This window comes from Callospermophilus lateralis, chromosome 10 (assembly GCF_048772815.1).
Source record: "Callospermophilus lateralis isolate mCalLat2 chromosome 10, mCalLat2.hap1, whole genome shotgun sequence".
Classification (NCBI taxonomy): Eukaryota; Metazoa; Chordata; class Mammalia; order Rodentia; family Sciuridae; genus Callospermophilus; species Callospermophilus lateralis.
This window is the reverse complement of record NC_135314.1, coordinates 121087263-121093126: the sequence shown is the minus strand read 5'-3', so window position 1 is coordinate 121093126 and position 5864 is coordinate 121087263.

The following is a 5864-nucleotide window of genomic DNA, read 5'->3' as shown; positions in this document are numbered from 1 at the left end:
TTCCAGTGCTGGGGATTGAACCTAGGTCCTCATGCACGTTAGGCAAGCAGGTTCTCCATTAAGTGACATCTCTAGCCCCACATTCACTCTTTAAAACTTAGGTCGGGCAATAATGCTAATGGGAAGTCTTCCCACTCCTTCCTGGGCTTGGGGAAATTCCACCTCTGGATTCCCACAGTCTTTCACATCCTTGCAGTGGTCTGATTGATATTCCTGGAGGACAGAATCTGAGAATACTCACCTCTGTGACCCTCAGTGTCTATTTGCTGTCAGTCACCTTCCCTGGTCTGCTCTGCACTTTAGGGAACTATATTTCTCAGGCTTCCTGGCAACAACAGGCTTCTGTGTATGGGGTTACACCAATGGGGGCAATGGTGAAGGATTGGAAAGTAGGAAGAAAGGAGAAGCCAGATGTTTCCCTGACTCCTTCTTCTTCTTCTTCTATTTTGGCAGTGAATGGATCTCTTGATTAGTCCTTCTGTGTGGTCAGCCCTGCCTGGCAGCCATGGCTTCCTGGTTCTGAAAACACCACTTTCCTCGCTGTGTTCAATACCCAGTGCTATTGGTAGATTCCTGATGTTGCTAAGCTCCAAACTGTTTCACTATCTTCTGTTTGGCTCCTCAGATTTTCCATCTCCTGTGTATCTTCTGTTTGGCTTCTCAGAGTTTCCAAATCCCCTGTACTAAATTCCCTCCATGTGAAATACCTGGCATGGTTTCTCTCTCTTTACTACAGGATTCAGACTAATACATTCTGTGTCTCCAGCCTCTGATACAGCACTTGACCATGGTAGAACCTCAGAAAGATCTTTTTGGCTAAGTATATTTTCTGTTTAATATTCCAAAAAAGTGGGATTTTGTCCATCTCTTTCAGGAATTCCCCTTTGTGCTCCTCCCTTGCTTTCTATAATGTTAGCAATGCAGGATCACAAGGGGTAACCAATATGAGGGGTAATCCCAGAAAAATCCATGAACAATTTTTCACGTTCTTGAAAATTCAGACTTAGTTAATTTTCATTTAGTTTTCTCAAGTTGCAACTTCTAATTGTATGTATCTATATAACAAGTATAATCAGTGAGCCAAAATGAAATATCCCCAACCTCTGCCCTTCTCATCAATCACAAATCATTAAAGGAAAAATAGCAGGTTCAAGTGGAAGAATCAGCTCTGGAAGGCCAGCTCTGTCCATCTGTTTTGTTAGGCTCTGCACAGAGGCAAAACCTAAACCCCAGCCAGAGAGAATGCAAATTAACCATGTCCAATGACATCCTGTCTGCCCTGGAGTTAGTCTTGAAGGAGACTTAAAGTGAATGCTGATTTAAGAAAAATAAAGCCTGATTTCAAATGATTGGGAAGCAGTGAGATTAGAGGACTCTAAAGATGCCAGGGGTCTGGAGGTTGCTGTGGAAGGCCTGCCTTTTCCCTGTCACAGTGCCTCCTGTGGGGAGGGTTCTGGGCTCTGGAGAGAGACCCTCTGGTTTCAAATTCTGCTTCTGTTACTTCACAATTATGGCCTCTTGGATGTGCATTTGGTCCAGTACCAGCCTCAGTTCTCTCACCTGTAAAATGGGCACCTTCACCATAATCCTGGAAAGAGCTCGTATGGAGACAGAGGAGGTGCTTAATAAGGGGTTGAGCCTGTAAACTAGTTTGGTTTTTTGCCCTGAAGACCCTTGGGGGTCCAGGTTGGGCTCGAGTGCCGTGGGTGCCGTAGCTCTGCCTTCTTTGCCTGGTTGTATTTAAATGGAACGTCCTGGGCTTTAGAGAGACCAACAACAAACACCAGAAAAGGCCCTGTGACCTGGCTACGGCTGTAGTCTAGGCTCTCGCACTCACCAGGATTGGTTCACATCTGTCCCTCCATTCTACATCATTGAGCTAATGGAGGGTGGTGGTGGGTGGTGGGGACAGGGCTTGCTGGGCTCAGCAATCAGTGCTCTGTCACCTCACATGCACTAGTCCTAACCCAAACCCATGGTCTTCCCCTACGCATTGTGCTATCCTGCCACCGTGAAGGACCAACCTCCTCCTGCCCCATCTCTTTGTCTTCCCCTCCTCTGTGAGCTTTGTAAACCCATCCTCTAGGGAAGTGGCTCCTTTACGCATCTCTCCTGTCCTTCCCTTCCTGCGGTCACTCCCAGCCCAACTTTGATAGGGTCCCTCACTGATGTTCCCCTGAAGTACTTTAATCCTAAACCACCCCCACCTCTACCCATTTGCCAATGGTGGCTGGCATGCTCTCCTGGTCCAGGTCTCAGGTCACATCCCTCTGCTCCAAAGCCTGCCCTGGCTCCCTCCCGCCTGAGCTGAGCAAGGTTTTCATGGCCTGTCTATGTCTGATAAAATAACCTCTCAGGCCCGCCCTCTTCTCTCCCACCATCAGCAGGTGCCCACACTCCTGTCCATCTTCTTTGACTCTTTCTGCCTCTTTGACTCTTTCTGTGCTGGTACCTTCTCTGCCATCCCCTGTCTCCATTGTCCACTGCTCCTGTCCAGGGTCTACACACCTTCCCACCACAAAGCTGTTCCCCGCTTACAGGACCCAGCGGAGCCTTATGTGCATCAGCAGAAAGATAGCGAGGAGCTCATAGGCAGGCTCTGACCACTGGCCACCTTCACCTGCCGGAGGAGGTGGCTTCTGCCTGAGGAGGTGCCTGTGTGGATGTGGGCGGACCCATGTCGAACACGATCCGATCCGTGAGGCAGGGGTGCCCAGTGCCTGGAAAGAGTTCAGACCCCCAGGTCTTGACCCTGCCTACAGAACCAGAATCTGGGAGGGGGCAGAACAGGAATCTGGTTTGAACAAGTCCTCTGGAGATCTTCAGGCTTGAAAACACCTTTGGTAAGGGATCCCAGTGTAAAGCTTTGAGAAGGCATGGAGGTGTAATGAAGGAAATTACATATCACACCAGTAAGTATAAATATGTGACATTGGAGAGGTGTGTGTGTGTGTGTGTGTGTGTGTGTGTAACTGACTTGTTTCAGGGGCTATGGTAGGATCTTACTCAACCCTTACTATCCCCTGAAACAGTTTCTATAGTCCTCATTTTACAGATGAGGAAACAGAGGCTTCGAGAGGGGAGGTAACTGTCATTTAACCACACAGCTGGAGGGTGGCGGGGTCCACATTTGAACCAAAGGGTGAGGTCAAAGCCCGTGCTCCAGCCAGTTTGCGATGTTGTTTATGAGCTGGGATTTGCATGGGACAGGCTTTCTTTAACTTTTCAGGAACAGGCCTGCATGCTTTACAGCTAACTGCAACCTGGCTCATGATCCTCCTTGGGGTTCTGAGGTTCCAAGAGTCCTTCCCTCTGGCCTCCCCTCCCCAGGACAAGTCCCAGTGGGTTTTCAAAAGGCAATCCTCCACTACGCTCCAGAGAGTGGGGTTGGGGTAAGCAGTCCTGCCATGATTTGGTTTCGGAATAAGCTGAGGAACCAGAAACAGGAGCCGGGGAACGAGGCTTGTGGGTGCAGGAATGTAAGAGAAGCCATAGCCCAAAACATCTGCCCTGGCTTTGAAATGGGACTGCAAATTTTACTTCTTCAAGTTCAGATGCATCTGATTTTAAAAAAGAATGATCAGTAGAATGAATACTGTTACTATCAGTCTTCTGCCACACACGTAAACTAACACACTCAGTTACTCTTCACAAATAGGAAAAACATGCTGAGACTATTCCATTTGGAAAATGAGAGTTTTAAATTATATTGTTTGTTTTCTGTCATTGAAAAGAGGTCTCCCTATTTAGGGAATGAGCACAGTGCTTCTAAGACAGTGCTACTAGTGCTTCGAACAGTTCTTCTGTGGAGCAACACTCTGTTGGGTGGAGGGGGCCTGTGGTTTAAGAGCCTAGACTCCATTGCTGCAGGACTTTTGAGTGCCTTTAAAAATGCTAATCCTCTCTGTGAATTTTTAGGAAGTGGATATAATTCCCCACATTTGACATGGGCCTTTTTCACAAAATCTTGGGTGACTAACAGCCACTAGAATACAATTTGCAGAATCCAGGATCAAAAAATCCCTTCCCTACACAGAACATTCTATAGCTAGATTCCAGTGGGCTTCAGACACTATCTCGTTCAATAGGGACAAAGAAGAGGGTCCTTTGAGGTTGCAGCGAGCAAGGGCAAGACTGGAGGGGCATTGTCTGGGGAAGCTCTGATAAAGTGGGGACAAAGCATTTGTGACAGTTTCTTCATTCACTCCTGTCTTCCCTGGGGCAGGGCCTGCATCTGCTTGGAGGCTTACCTGCCTCCCTAGAACCTCTCACTGACTTGACTCATAGGCTCCTGCGGGAGCACTATGTCCCTCACATGGCTCCCCAGCCAGCAGGAAGCTCCAGATAGGCACTTTCCTGGCTTCTTGTTGCAGGTACGTGGCATGGTCGTGGGGAGGCACAACCTACCAGAGGCCCATTGCATGGCCGCCAGGTCACAGGCTTGAGCCAAGGCTGGCCCTGGACCACATGGCTGGATTTTAGCTTTCCTATCCTTCCCTAGCCCCAGGATGCCCAAGATCCTTGAAAAAAATATGATCATTCAAATTATTCCATAGTCTGCTAATACCAGGTGCTCTATCTCTTGGGTTAAACCTAAGAGCATTTCTAAGGTGGGATTCTGGGCTCTTTCCAGCAGGATGAAGGAGATGATCTTGATCCCATGGGCCCAGGGCCCTGTAAATGATCCACCATGGATCCATCCCCACCCCATTTGCCCCTCTGTCCTTCCAGGTGCATGATTCCCTTTGTGTATCCTGCAAGAAAAGACGATTCTGCCCATAGCAATAAGCCTAAGGTTCTGAAGGCACCATGAGGCTTCAGCAGTGTTGACCCATCACCACTGAGCATCCCCTGGCCAGGACCCAGGGGAACAGCTCAGCAGGAGTGTCTGAGCCAGCAGGGACCAAGTCCTTACCTCGTGCCTGGCCCCATTGCAAGTGTTGTGCCTATTAACTTGCTTAGTTGTCAGAGTGGCCCAGTGAAGGAGATGCTATTTTTGTGTTCTCCATTAATAGAAGAGGAAAACGAGGACAGAAAAGCCAAAGGATATGCTCATGCCGCCCCCCCCCCACCGCCCGCCTCCCCTGGCCCAGCTAATAAGTGGAACAGCCTGACTTGAACTCAGGCCTCTTGGTGCAATGCCTGAAGTTCCCTGCAGGGGGGGCAGTGGAGAAAACATAATGAGGTTGGATGGATGTGCACTCTGGGGTACAGGGACCAAGTGCAAAGGGCCCAGAACAGCTGGCACTCCAGACCTGCTGGGCTTCTGGAGCATCTTTGTGTGGTCTGCTCAGGGCAAGGTGCAGGCTGGAAGGCGTGTGTATCTAAAACAAAATGTTTGAGAACGAATGTGCTATATCCAAAGGGGTGTCTCCCAAATGGGGGATGTTTAAGAACGAGTAGGAGATATCGTGCTGGCCAGAGAATGTTTCTCAGTAAAAAAGTCCTCTGCTGCCACTCCCACAAACCAACTAATAAAAAAAAAAGAAACAACACACACACACACACACACACACACACACACATACATTAAATGAAATCAACCAATGGTAAAGCCATGCCAAAAAAAAAAAAAAAAAAAATTACCCTGGCAATGACTTCCTTTGCCTGTGGGCAAAACTGACCCATCTAGAAATAAAGGGAGATAGATATAAAGGGTTTCAAATCCTGGGAGTGAGTTTTGTTTTTCCATTTAATAATGCCAGGTTTCAAATGGGGAAGAATATGCTTGTCACTATTACACTCGTTCTGTTTAAAACGCATCCAGGGACCTTAGTGGGGCTCCATCAGGAGTGAGAGGGTCCCCATGCTGCTTCCTGAAGCCGTAGAGAACTCTGCATCTTGGCAGGCGTCCCCATGCCCCA